We start from the raw sequence: 15,428 nt of genomic DNA on the forward strand, positions 1-15,428 counted from the left end.
TGCCCCCAGCGTTGAGGCATGTAATGGGCAGTCTTCTGCATTATACCGCCAGTAAAGGGAACAGCAAAGTTGTGGCAGGAGAGACTTAATGGACTACCCCATAGACTGGTGGGTGGGCCAACTGAGACATGGCTCCGAGTTTGCCTCCTGTCACACCTGGCTCTTTGGACTCAGGTTGTTTTTTGGGTCCTGAACTCCATGGTTGTCCTTGGACACATTATCAAGCATTGTCCTGGGGACCAGGAAGTTCTTAACCAACAGTTATTAGTTTAGGGCAATACAGCAGGTAATGCAAGGGTTGTTTTGATGTCCCTTCCTGGCACCAGAAACAGCAAGGAGCTTCTTCAGGTGCTGGGGCATGAATCTACTTAATGTCAACATGGGCAACTTTCCTTGCTACTTAATGACCTCTTCTCCTCTAAACAGGCACTTCGGTATATACTCACAGGTTTGCTTCAAAATGCAGTTAACACATTCTTTTCCCACTGGATGAATAGAAAGGCTAACTGAAGCATGCAATATTATTATAACATGAAAGCATATAACTTAGAAATATTACAAAAAATAGCATAGTCCTGTCACACATTCCTGAAAAAAAATAACATTTTGATTTTTCATCTCAGTGTGGTAGGGTTTTTAATTTTTTTTGGAAATCTCAAATGTGTTTATAGGATTAAAAAAAAAAATAATTTTCCACTTACTTTTGCTTACTAGCTATTTTTTTAGCTCTGTACCAGATCAGATTATTTGTCTAAGCCTAGGTATAGCATGTATGTAGGCGCATGTATATGCAGGCAGTCTTTAATTATATGTATAACACCATATCTACTCAATTTGAAAATGAGGTTCTCTTCCTCTCCCCTCCCCCAACTGATCATGGAAGGAGAAAAAACTTTATCTTGGATTTAAGTACAAGACAGTGGGGGTGGGGGTGCAGACCTGGGGAGGTGATTTCTTTCGCTCTGGCTCTGACCAGGGGTCATAGTTGGACTGGAAGCAGCTGCCTGCCCTCCCACTGCCTCTGCCCCTCCCATCTCCTTCCCCCCCCCGCCCCCCGCCTGACCTCCTCTATCCCCACTGCTTGCTCTCATTCTGGCTCTGGCACAGCTTCAGCCTTGCTCCAGCCTGGAGCATGGAGCTCATGTTCATTCAAGTCCCAGACCAGTCTGGGAGCAGCTGATGTGGCCAAAAGGCCCCGGGGTGAGGGGATGGGGGGCCAAAGGAGAAAAGAGGGAGAGCCAGGGAAGGGGAGGCATCATGTAGTCTGAATCCATTCAAAGCCCAGCCCTGGGAAAGCCCAGCCACTTGTACTAGCCCCCAGTCTATGCTGTCTGTATCCTCCCTTTACTCTAGTTCATCTTGACTAGCCTCCCTCTGCCACTTCCCCCCGACTTGTCAGCCCTTCACCTCACGAGTTACTTAGGCTTGCTGTACTGTTCCCAGCAGCAGAAAATGTCTGCATGTGCCACTCCTGGTTTAGGTTTGGGCAGCTTAAGGCAAGGCGTCTAAACCTAAACTAGGTATGGTGTTTACAGAGAGATTCTTTTCTGCATGGGAGAAAGCAGTTCTTGAAATTTAGCAAGCAGGTAAATGCATCATGGGTTATTAGAGAGAGGCAGGAATCTACTCTTGATACCAAATGGAAGATGATAGAGAGAGTGAAGCTAGACTCTGAAGGGTTTTGAAAGGTGGCTTATGTTTTTATGTGATAGACAAGTGGGAGCTAGTGAAGAAATTCAAAGTGAGGCATAATATGGTCAAAAAATGAGGCATAACAGGGTCAGAAAATGATTGTTACAGTAACAAAATTGCTATGGATGAGACAAGATCATTTGTCTTGGGAAAAGGATGTTGAGTGTATTGATAGGTTTGATGATAAGAACTGAGAGGCTGGATGAAGCAGACCTATGTCAGGTTGTTTGGCTCTGAATGAAAACTACTTTGAGTTGAAGAATGGACCAGTTAAACAAGCACTGCAGAACTGAAACTCTCTGGAGATGTGGGGGACTGAAAAAAATTTAAAGAGCATTTCAATCTGTGTCTGCAAGCAATGGAAGCAAAAAGGAAGACGGTCAGAAGGTGGCCTCATTTCTGATAACAGCTATTCTGAAGCACGTTTAAATAGTTTTTAATAGTTTGCAGTTACCTCAGGCAGAGGGTAACAATGAAACAGTGTTACAGAAACTGGAAAAGTACTGCACTCTGTGTCGAAAAAATCAAACAGATGACTGATATAGCTTTAAAAGGGCAGTACATAAAGAAGGTGAAGACATAGGAGAGTTTGATGCAAACCTGAAGAGCCAATTTTGCCTTTTTGGAAGTAGAATAACCAACTTCCACATAGGAGACTACATTATGATGAGGATTTGGAATAAAAGAACTTAGAGGCAGACTATAAAAAGACTCAGAATCAACCCTTGACAAAATAATTAGGATTTGCCAACCATAAAAAGTTACCAAGTCCGGTGTGATGTTTATGGAGAATACACAGTTACTCAGACACTGTGACTTATGCAGATTTGGTGGTTGCAGATACAGTCCCTAGAGCATTTAATAAAAGTGCAGAGGAGCAAAGTCTAGACTTGGATTACATACAATTTCATCTCACTTAAAAAAAAAAAAAATCTGTCCAGTAGCGGATTAAATTTGCCTGTAATTGCTGAAGATGAGATCCTGCAGAAAGCAATTAAGTCTATTAGCACATGCTGTTAAAAAGTATACTCGAAGGTCATTTAGGGATTGAAAAATTGAAGAGAAGAGTCAGAGAGGTTTTATACACTGGCCTCTGCTGAGCAATGGCATTGATGAAGCTGTTATATGCCAAGACAAGTGAAAGAACATGTGCTGGTGAAACAGGAAAAAATGGGCAAAAAAGGTACCCATTTTATTACAGTGGCTTAAAAAAACCCAAACCTATGCGCTTCTTTCTCTTCACTCTCCCAAGAGAACCTAACTACACATTACTATAGCTAAACACGTTATAATGGATAATCGAATCTATTTTCCTACATGGTGTTTGTTTGTCTGACTATGGGCCACAGTTTAGTGTGGATATGTCTAAGCAGTTTGCAATGAGGTTCAGGTTTAAGACATTGTAACCAGTGTAAGAATAATAAAGCACCTACTGAAAGCGCTGCAGTGGTTCACACTAATATGTATTAGCACAGTTAAATTACAGAATGACATCAATGAAGGATAGACCATCATCAACTTTTTACTCAATAGAAAAGCAACAACAAGACTGATAGAATCATGGAAAAGTAAGGCTGAAAGGGACCTTCAGAGGTGATCTAGTCCAGCCCTCCACCAGAGGCAGGATCATCCCTATCCAAACCATCCTAAACAAATCAATTTTCTAACTTAGTAGTAAAAAGATCCAGTCAACCCTAACACAGCCATGAGGCATAACATCTGAACCTGCCAGGGGTGTAAAGCAGCTAGGCCAAGGTCCTGCTGTGAGGGTTGTTCAGACACACACAAGAAATCCAAGTAAAAGGGCCATGTTCCACACTATATAGGAAGGCAAAAAGCTCCAAAGTCTAGACAAGTTTGACCATAGGGTGAAATATCTTCCTGACCCCAAATATGGTAATTGGTCTGATCCTGAGTGCAGGGGCAAGATCCGCTAGCTAGGAACCTCCAGGTTTAAGTCCCAGCAAAAACATTGGACATCCCTATCAAGATGCCAAGTCTTGGCTGCTGAAAACACCCAATGCTTCGGAAGAAAGGAATCCCTCTCCTCCCCCCTCCCCACCCTCCCCTGACTCATGTAGCAACAGGAGGGGAAAATTTACTTCCTAGCCCCAGCAAATGGCAACCAACAAAGCCCAGAAGCATGAGAAATACCCAGAAAAGTTCAAGGACTTACCTACTCCTACATTATTCCTGACCAGTGCTTATCCAACCTGTTCTTGAACACCGTCAGTGATGGAGAGTCCACAACTTCCCTAGACAATCTGTTCCATTACCTCCCAGTTCTAACAGTGAAGAAGTTTTTCCTGATATCCAATATAAACATACTCTGCTGCAACATCAAGCTATTGGTCCATGTTCTGTTCTCTCCAGCAGCCTCTTTATGGCAGCCCTTCAGATATTTGGCATCTTAAGGGGCTTTTCTGTAAGCTGAGCATGCCTATTTCCTCCATTCTCTCTGTATGACTTGCCTTCCAAGACCTTTATCAGTTTTATGGCTCAACTCTGGACCCTCTCTAACTTCTCCATATCCCTTTTAAAATGTGGATCCCAATCCAAAAACTACACAAACTAGTATAGATAAGGGCCAACCAGTGCCAAGTAACACCTCCTGTGTCTTGCATGTAATGCTTGTATTGATACCACCCAAAACCACATTTAAATTTTGTGCAACAACATCATACTGCAGACTCTTGATTGCAGACTCTTGAATCTGTGATCCTCCAATACTCCCACACTTTTCTCTGTAGTGTTGTCATCCAGCCAGGTGTCACTGATTTTGTATTTGTGTTTTTGATTATTCTTTTTGAGGTGTAGAACTTGACCTCACTGAACTTCATCCTGTTAGCTCTAGTACAGATGGAATGCCTGTATTATTCAACATCGATGTCAAAGTCACCAGAAAGTTGCCGATACAACTTTGTGGAAACAATACTAAACAAAATGGGGCATCCCATAAGTTGCCACCACTTTGTGGAAATGACTGTGTATGAGTATACACATGTGCATGTGTTTTCATAGCAAGATGACTAGTACACATTCACAAACAACAAAATAACCTGACCCCAATCATGTATTGGTAACATGGCCAAACCTCATAGCTCCATGCATCAAATGTCTGGCTTGCTGATGTCCAGAATTCTCATTTACTCTCCTAAACCCCACTTATAGGTCTAGTTATACTTAGTATAACTAGACCTATAAGGCTCGCGCTCTCCTCCAAACGGCGAATGTGTGTTCTGTTTGCTATTGATCTATTTCTGTCTATCCCAACATGAGGTTGCTGATTTCTTATGCTTGTGCTTGTTTTTTATAGTTCATCCTTTTGTTATCTTTTTACCCATTTCTTGTCAGTGCTAACTGTGATTCCAGAACGTTTGGCTATGCAGGCTTGCCCATTCTACGGAAAGGGTGATCCATCGTTTCTGAGTGCATGACCAGATGAGGGCATGATTCTTCTACTTTGCAAAATCCCCTTTGCTAAGATCTGGCAAGGATTCAGTGAGAGCAGTATGGCTGAGACACCACAGGCCAAGTGATGCACCCCTGGCACATCTTAGCTGGTTCTCAGTGATCAAGCAGCAGATGGCAGAGAGGATTTTGGGACAGAAGGGCACCCCATAGGTGTGAGAGCACCTCAGGAATGTGAGTCAGCTGCACCCAGGTCACATCTGGATAAGGTTTGTGTCACATCTTGTTTCCAAGAAGTGCCCTCTACCTTTTCATGGTAAATTTGACCCTTCCTCCTGAATCCACTACTTATAAAATCACATTGACCCACTTAGTCCAGAATGTAAATTGCCCAGTTCTGATGCACTTTCATAAGAAAAATATTATAATGATCTATTGCCATTCATATAACAAGAGCATAACCAAATTTCAGCTTAAGCAATAAAATGCAGCATGTGTTGCTATGGGTAAGCAACATAATAATTGGCTTTAGCTATGGCTTTTCCTTATTTCTCTGACACAGTGGAGTCCTTTCTCTAAGCTTCTTATCTCTGGGGCTTACCTCTTCTGTAAATGATATATATAAATACAGCTATAAATAATAATATACAATTAATCCAAAAAAAAACACTGCCACCATCTCATGATCTTGTATTTGTTACCCTTCTAATTAGAGCTGAATGAAAATTTTCACAACAAACAGAATATTTCATTAAAAAAAGTCAAATGGGAAAAAGAATGTTGTGAATTTGTAATTTAGCCAAATTTTAAATGAAAAATAGAAATACAAAAAAGAATGTTTCATTTCGATATTTTCAAACAACTTTTAATTTGACTTTCTTTTTAAAAAAAGCATTAAAATCTTGAAAAACAATCAACAAAGTATGTTATTTTGTTGAAACATGATATTTCAATTGACTCAAATTGAACCTTTTAATTTTTTTATTATAAAACATTTCTTCCCCTACCTTTTTCAGTCCTACTTAATTATTAAGTCCCTTATAAAAATTGTCAACTGAAAACTGTTTATTTACTAGGGGTGTCTGAAATGGGCCTTATTCAATTTGGATTCAGATTCTGGGACAGTGATTCGATTTGTTGATTCAGATACTGTCCCTGATTCGATTCGGCTGAATCTGAATCTGAAGAATCAATGCTGATTCAGAGAATCAGCGAATCGGACATAGACACAGTTATAAAAGTTTTTTCTACATACCTTGAGGTACCAGGCATGGCTCATGAATGCTGTGATGCTGGTGGGAATGCAGTGTCCCACAGGAGCGTGGCGGGGCTTAGCAGCGAACCCAGAAGTAGACCAGAAGTACTTTCAGACCAATTCTTGGTCTGCTACTGAGTGCACTGGGGAGCTCCATCCACCCCACCATTGCAGCACTCATGAGTCACCTGGTACCTTGAGGTATGTAGAAAAAACATTTAAAGCTGTGTATATATCTGAACTGCCAAATCTTTACAAATCTCTCTGACCCGAAGTACTTCTTGTCCACTTCCAGGTCTGCAGCTGAGGGCATAGGAGGGCCCCCTCCTACCACATTCTCCTGACTCAGTGATCAGCTGCAGGGGGGCCCAGGGTGCCCCCCCCCAGACCTAGGAGGCACCAGTGGCCAAGCTGGTGAGGTGTGGAGTGAGGGGGAGGGGCCCAGTGTACTCCCTGGCAGACCCGAAAGTGGACCGAAAGTGGACCCAAGTGGACCCCCTACCGGGGGTTTTCAGATAACCAGAATTTTTACATAACTGGCAATCCCCTTACCCCAGGGATTCTGGCTAATAGATATTTTACTGTAGATCTTTGCTGACCTATACAAAAATAATATAATAATTATGGTCCATGGAGTTGTTTTAATCTGAATTTTACTTGCAGTTTTCTTCCTCCATATTTTTATTTTACTTCAGTAGTTTTGCCTCCTCATAACCCTCCTATCTTTTGGTTTTGTTACAGATGATTATCTTTTAAGATAGTCATTTTTAAGTTAGCATATAAAGAAGATGTGCAACATTCTACATTTAACATTTATTTGATAGTCTAGTTATATTATCTTTTGGACCACATTTATCTCCTTGTTCACCAGCTCTTCACAGCTAATTTTTCCTGTGTTTAAATTGGCAGTGCATTACAAAAAAGCTAGGAACATTTAAAATATTTTTCATGAACATATTAATTTCTTTGATTTTACAGTTCATGTGCTTTGAAATTCAATTCTTCCAATCGTGGCTCTCCTGGCTGCGGTATTTTTGACATTACATCACAATCCTCAAGCATCTTTTATTCCAGGCTAAGAACAGGTGTTGTGTTTATTCCGCATCTGATTGTCTTCTGCTTTGACTGCATTATAACAGGCCTGGGACAGTCAGGGGCAGATCTGTGGGAGGGTATGCACTTGTGCATTCACACCCTCCTTGCTTCCTGCTTCTCCCAAAGTTTAAAACTAACTGCCTGGCAGAGGTAGCAGCATTTCTGTCAAGCAGTGTCGAGGGAGTCATTTGACTTCATGGCTCATTATAATATACCTTATCCCTTCTAAACTCTTTATTCCACAGGTGTTAAGGACCCTCTCTTCTTTTAATGGTATTGGTTTTCCACCAATAAAGCTATCCCTTGTTCTGCAATTTTACTATCTGTTAGCTACTCCTGGTAATGAAACTCCTATTACACAGCCCTGCAGATTGGTTTTGAATTAATTCCAGTGAAGTGATATTTGTTTTTGTTTCAATCTTAAACTGAATAATATGGGTCCCTAGCGCACTAGTTAAGCTTCTAGTTTATTTTTAACTGGATAAAAATATGTGTTTTTTTATGTGATGATTGTCATAACCCAATGATTTTTAGTGCCTCGGCACACTGGAATTTGCCCGCCACACGGAGCTTTCTTTGCACGGTGGATTTCTCAGCTGCAGAGAGAAAACCCTGGTGCAAAGAGCTCCCGCCACGCGTATGCAAATTAGTGTTCCACTATTGGTCAATTCTAAATTATTCCTACGTGGCGGCTAGCAATTGGCTCACTAGCCGTATAAAAGGTTAGAGCAGTTTCCACCCAAGTTGGAGGACTCCACAACCATCTCATGGGGAACTCTAAGCGTGCTGTGGAGCCTAGCAAGCTCCACGTGTGTCTTGGAGGAGGACATAGGGGCCTGATCAGCTTCTAGCCACTCCCCATCATCATGGAAAATTTGACTTATCCCCCGTGTTGAGCGTGCGGAGTCGTACATCGACGACTTATCTCGGTTCAGTTCGGAAGAGATCTCACTTCTGTTTGTTTGTGTGCAACTGTAACTCAGGCAAGTTTCCGTCCTGCACTGTGACCATCGGCAGTGTAAGTAAAGCTTTCTTTGTACAACCAATATGCTTCCGTGCCTAACTTTACTCCGTCGTGGAAAAACCTCACCTGACGGTCCGGGCTACTGGCCATAGCCTTAGTCCACCCTCGGTCCCGACAATGATGTACCTAAACATTTGCACCCCCTCTTTTCAAAATTCTAGATCTGCCCACGGGGCAGTCATTTACACAAGCAGCGTCAATTACAAGTAAAGCTTGGGGAAGAAGTGTTACAAGAGGCAGGGTGCGACTACAGCACACAGAATGTCTGTTAGCTCACAGCAATAAACTCCAGCACATATTGTGTCAGTGTTTATTGCTCCTGGGTGCACCATTAGAATGTGTGCCCAGGACTGCAGCACACTGAGTTGGGGTGAAGCAGCCGTGGCTGGCAGGGTGCCCAGGAGGGTCAGTCTGCCAACCTGGGGCTGCTCTGACCCAGATCAGCATGCTGCAAAGAGGGTAGCTGGGGCACGAGGGTGCTCTAGTGTGGGGCTAGCCACCAGGAAGCCCCTGCTCTGAAGCAACCTTGTGCCCTAGCTAGCCACTTTGGCATGTACATGTACGGTACTGTGGAGTTAAAAAAGTGAGTTTACTCCAGTCAAATAGGGTTGCACATGTAGATTCAAGATGTTTACTGCAGAGCTAATTAGTCTGCTCTACAGTAAATGTCTCATGTAGACACATCCAGAGTTAGCCACCTTAGTCTGAAGTCAAGCAGAAGGCAGGGTAGATGTTCATCTTAGACTAACCAAAGAAGCAGTATCTCAGTACTTCACAGAAGCTTAATGGTTGTACACTGGGCTTGTATTTCTGTAGGGTCCCAGCATAAAAAGACTTTGTCCCTGGAGAAACCCAAGGTCTATTTTTAGTTTTGGAGAGTGCTTAATGTGTCCATGCCCAGGAATTCATATTAACATATGCAGAACACTTTTATGTTTACTTTCTGGCACAAGCTCAGTTAGATCAATACCAGATTCCTTCCACAGAGATAATCTCTTTTGATTTAGCATGCCCTTCTTTTTCCACATTTTTCTGGGTGTATACCTTGAGAGCTGGGCAAAAGCAAACTAAGCCTTGCACTTTTGTGTTATTGGTGCTGCTGTTAAAAACGTAAGGCATTATTTTAGCACATAGTGTATTTTAGTGTTATACATGTTATCATGTAATACACATTGAACTTTTTACAGAGGGTTGACTATGGTAGCAGCAGCCCCTGACTTTGGGAGGTGCAGTAGGAGGGGTTGGACACAAAAATAGCTCCTGCCATACCCTCTGACTGGACACAGAGCACAAAGTTGCCCTGTTTTGCCTCTTTTTGTGTTGAATTTCCCTTTTATCCTGGTCTTTATATATATTTAGTTAAGTTTTCTGTATTTACTTGTTCACTCTATGTGATTCCATATTTACTCATCTTGTTTCTATTGATGTTTATGTAGGCCTTGAATGCATTTGCAAGATTGGTAAAACCTTTCTGCAAAGTAAAATCTGTGTATGTGTTTACTTTTCAGCAAACTGCAGTTTCCTCCTGGGTTTTATGAGATGTTAATCTTGTAAGCCTTTGAATAAAGGGTGGGGAAGAAAAGGAAGGTGATCAGCAAATGTATGCTTGCTAACAGCCTACAGGCCCAAAACTCTCTATCTGACTCATTGTAGGCAAAAAGTATTAGCTGAGATGTAATCTTGCAATTAGATTTTTTGACAGACCTGAGGGAGTTGGAGAGTCAGAAAATCCTCTTTTTTTCAGAAGAAATATCTTGTGAGGAATATGTTCTCCTGGAATTTGCAGCTTTTCTTGTAAATTGTTAATAATCTGCCTTTATATATTATAGCTAAGTACAGACAGTCAAAAAGTCGGAGGCAGAATCAATTCAATCTTTGCAGGTTAGTCTGAGCTCCATAGATTGAACTGATAAGCAAGTGAACAGACCTTCACTTTTGATTCCAGAAATACAGCCACATGCCTGCAGTAGCTCAGGCCAGAAGCTGGGGTGGGGGCACTAGCGTACGTCTTCCTGCTCTGCTCAAGTAGATTGCTTGGGCCAAGGCTAGCCTTCCCACCCTGCAAGGTGGGATGGGGGCAGGGGGCGGGGAGGTGAATTAACTTGAATCTGGAGGGGATCTGGAACAGAAGTTCACTAAATCCATTTAACCTAAATCATCCTTCCAGGTTTGTCTTAAATCAGTTTCAGCCATTTTGAAAGCAGTTTATGTGCCCTGAACTTCTATTGTATTACAGAAATGAACTAATTTCTGATCATTTATACTGGTTTGTTTGTAAATTCTGTCCCTAGCCTAAGTGCATGAAGTAGGAGAGAGATATTTGCTTTATAAAGGTGATTCATGCTTTTTTCTCTTTTCTTTGTAGTTTGCAAATTGAGCAAACTATTTTTTGTTGAAGCATTTAATATTCTGGGAATATTTAATTTTGTTTGTTGGCCAAAATATACAGAGTATTTCAAAGTTGTTTCATAGTATTTATTAAATCTAATTTTAACCCTTTTGCATACTGATACATTACCTAAACAGTAAGATAAGATTTATGGTTCTGCTTAACATTCTGGAAGACAGTTTAACATAGCACAATGACCATAGTTTGTCATATAAACAGTCAAAAATGATTCACTTGGATTATTATTAAAATTAGAGGAGTTGTAGAAGAATATAAATAATTACATTTTGCTCTTGTAGCAGTTTTTTTAAACTTGTCTTTTTTTCTATACATTATATTTTCTTGAATATAATGCACCTCCAAATAAGATACAACCTTGTTTTTGAAAGGCAGAATGAAGAAGAAAAGGTCTTTCCTTGCAGTAAGTAACTGAGTAGCAGCAGTTGGGGAGCTGACCCTGCTCATTGTTCTGCTCCCTGTGGATTGTGTGCAGACTTTACTTTTGCTTTTGCTTGCCCAAAGCTTAAATAGCAGAATCTGCTGTTCTACATTTCCTTGCATATAACGTATAGTCCAATTTTCAGCCCCTGTTTTCTTGGAAAAAGAAGTGTGTGTGATGTTGGTGAGAAAATACAGCAATACGGCTGGAAACATAAATATTCTTAATTTACATGAGTTCTGTATGTATGCATGCACACATGTATTTTTTCTCCCATATTTAAGGGTTTCATGCATTCTAGTGCTAATATATTTAAAATATACTGAATCTTAAGGAAAACATTTTGTTTGCAGTTACTACACCACAAGCAGTAAATTGTAGTTTTGCTAATCTTTCAGTGCTATTTTTTCTTATTAAGTTTAATAATATTTACTATGTTCTTTCCATTTAAAAAAAATACACTACAATGTGATATGTTTACTCCTTTAATTCTGTAATTTGCAAGAGGGACTTCCTACCTGTTCCAAAATATCCCTGAAAGGCAAAGGTATATCCTATAATAGGGGTGCTCAATCCCCAGCCCGTGGGCCAAATCCATCCCATGGAACCAACGGCATCCAGCCCATGGGTTTGAGCTTCCCATAGGTTGGGAAATTTGATGGAGGGGGAGCGGTGGCAATTAACGCTTCCACCCCTGTTCCATTGACAAACTTTGAAGCCCCAGCACATGATCAGGACTCAGGGCAAGCTGTTGCCCTGGGCTGGATTGGGCCCCTGCACACCTGCCCTGTTGACAGACCTGGCACTGGCCATCTAGCCCATGGGGTGAAAAAGTTGGGCACCGCTGTATTGTCATTTTCCATCACTTCTATTAATACAGGACTTGTAGTAACATCAGTAGTAGGAGTTCCAGTTAAAACAAGACTTCTGGTGATGACATTTTTACTTCACACATCAATATAAGTGGTATTTATTATAGTCTAAATATGAAACCTCTTGGGAGCCTTAATTAAAACAGTGGCTTTCCACGGCTTGGAAGATTCACCTACATGGTACTGTCTTGGACTGAGACCATAATAAGGACAGGGCCTCAAAAGCTGCTTTGTATCTTTGACCTAGTCAGAAGTAGCAGCAACTTTGAAAGGGGAAACAAAAATGGACCAGGAATTTCTAGGAAATTATTCATCTTTTACTTTCCATATCCCATTTAGCTTTATTAGAGAGAGGGAGCTCCTTGACAGATTAGGTACAGGGATATATACTGTCCATGTAGAATTTAAATCAATTTTTCTCTCATTACATTCATATAAAAGGACACAACCAGTTGTTAGCTATTAAAAGTATAGCCAGATTTTTGTCTGGCTTATTAAATTGCATTTATCTTGGGGCTCTGGTGTGGGATCTGGGGAACCTCCTCTTCCCTCTTTTTTCAAGCAATGTGTCTGCTGCTATATAGAAAATATCACTTCTGGTGCCAATATTAATGCATGCAAATGCAACATTTAGTATATGTGAGTACTCTAATGTACAAACTAATTATTCACTTACTGCATGCAGTCATGTGAGGAAAACTAAATCGTTAAATGTTCATGGAAGATCACAGAAAGAAGATAGGCACAGCTGAGGTTAATTCATTTTAAAATTTGAATAGATCCTCTTTGAAAACTTTTGGTAATTTTCCTCTGAGTTGCAGCATTTTTCAATTATGGGAATAAAGGGAGCAGGAAGACTCACTATTGAGCAGAGTTCCCAGATTTCCTTTTCATGATGTAGTACTACAACATATAGATCACCATTGCAGTTTAAATAAATTTGGCAACCCCTTTCTTTATTAGCATACTCTCATTTAGAACTGGAGCTCCATTTACGAAATCTGAAACAGTTTAAATAAACAGCTTGCTGTATATATAATAAAAAAGGAGCAAGTTAAAGACAGTCTCCAGTTTGATCATTCTTGATTCATTCTTGTTGGTTGCTTTGAACTGTAAACACTGGTTTAAAAATCACTATCTTTGCACTGCAGTAGTCTTATTTATAGAAAGACAGAGGTCATCTATGAAACTGTTCTATGATGATATATTATACAGTTTTCTTAGATGCGCATTTTCAATTTGTGTTTGGTAATTTGGATTCTTGTGTCTTATCAGTTACCAGAATACTTCCTCCTTTTGTATTATACTTCAGATTTTTTAGCACTTACAGAAATTCAAAAAACCTCAAAGCTGAGAACATCTTTCATACTTAGAATAAGCAATGCTAAAAAAAAGTCCTTTTGATATACTGATAGAAATTATTTTCCCCTGTTGATAATGAAAAATGAAAGTCTATTAACACTGATTATTTCCATGACGCCAATTCATTACTTTTCTTGGATAATCAAATCAAAATTCATCATATAAAATGACTATTCTTTTTCATGTGGCAATGATCCATTTTTCTTTCTAATTACTGCCTTAATTCTCTCCAAGCTGTGCACCAAACCATTATCCCTTTTTCCCACTTTCTGATAAAAATGGTTAGATAAAAAAAATGTTTTTATAAAGAGAGGAGTTGAGGGCAACCTTGGTAGGAAAGCAGAACTATTATTTCTGGTACCAATAAAGACAATAATCTATAATTGCCACATTGCTACTGAGATGAAAATCAAAGATTAAATTATACCTTACTATGTGATCTTAAAAAATAACAAGTATCTGAATATTTAAATAATACATGTTTTCTTATAATTAATTTACAATTTTAAAATGATGGCTTATAATATTTGTTTTATAGAAGAGTGTGCCTTACAGCTATTTTTCCATAAACTAAAATAATACAACATGGTTTCCATAATGCTGCTTTATATGTACCCTGTAACTTCTGCTTTTCCTGAGCTTTATATCCTTCTGCTAGCATTCTGTTAGACTATAGGATTTCATTTCCTGTCCCTGGGCACATCTACACAGGACATTTGCTGCAGAGCTGACTAATTAGCTCCACAGTAAATGTCACGGTGTCTACACATGCACCCCGATTAGAGTGCATAAAAGTAATTACTTTCTCAGCAGAGTACTACTTGTAAACACTGCTTCAGAGTTCTTTCATGCACAGCAGTGCATGTGTAGGTGCTGACCTGGTTGGCTGGGGCACAAGGATGCTTCAGTGCGGGGGCTGCCAGCTGCCTATTCTTGCACTGAAGCACCCTCATGCCCCAGCTAGCCCCTCCGCTGTACACTGAGCCCAGTTGGAGCAGCCCTGGGCTTGCTGGCTGACCCCAGGACCCCCTGCCAGATGGGTCTGCTCTGTCTGGGCTCCACATGCTGCACATAAATAAACTCTGGAGCTGATTGCTCCAGAGTTAATTGCTTCTGGGTGCACAATCAAACAGCATGCCTGGAGCAATTAACTCCAGAGTTTTATTCATGTGCATGAATTGCACATGTAGATGTGCCCCCTGTCTCATACACAGAGGGCGCATGTACATGTGCAAATGCTCTGGGGTGGGTTTGCTCTAGAATAATCCACCCCAGGTAGGCGTTTACAAGCATGGGGAAATGGGAGCAGATTTCCTGCTCATGGTAGCAGTTTGCTTCCACCACCACCAGCCCTGCGCCATCCCCCTGCAGCAGCCAGGGGGAGCTCTAAGCTCTCCCTGGTGCTACCCTAGGGGCTGGTACGGAGCTGTCTCTTGGCAGGGGCTGGGACATTGCTCCCTGCCCATGGGAGCTGCCTGTGGCTGGGGTGGGTTCTGCCACTGGAGCCTGAGTGAGGACAATGTCCCCCTGCTCCAGCAGCAGGGAGCTCCAAACCTTCACTCCACAACTGCAGGGCTAGGGATGGGACATTCTTATCTCCCAGCCCTAGCTTCATGGTCATGGGGCCCAGGTTGGGAGATAAAAATCTCCAAGCTCAGGCCCCCTGGCTGTGGAGCTAGGGTTGGGAGATAAGAATTTCTTACCCCTCACTCTCTGATCCCAATCGTGAAGAGGGGCTGGGAGCTCCCTGCTGCCAGAGCAGGAGGATACTGTCACCATGCAGACTCTGGTGGAAAACCCTGTCCTGGCAGCAGGCAGTTTTCAGGGGCAAGAAATAATCTCTTGTTCCCTGCAGCCCAGATGTCTGGTCAGCTGTCTACACGTGTGCT

This window comes from Alligator sinensis, unplaced genomic scaffold (assembly GCF_000455745.1).
Source record: "Alligator sinensis unplaced genomic scaffold, ASM45574v1 scaffold665_1, whole genome shotgun sequence".
Classification (NCBI taxonomy): Eukaryota; Metazoa; Chordata; order Crocodylia; family Alligatoridae; genus Alligator; species Alligator sinensis.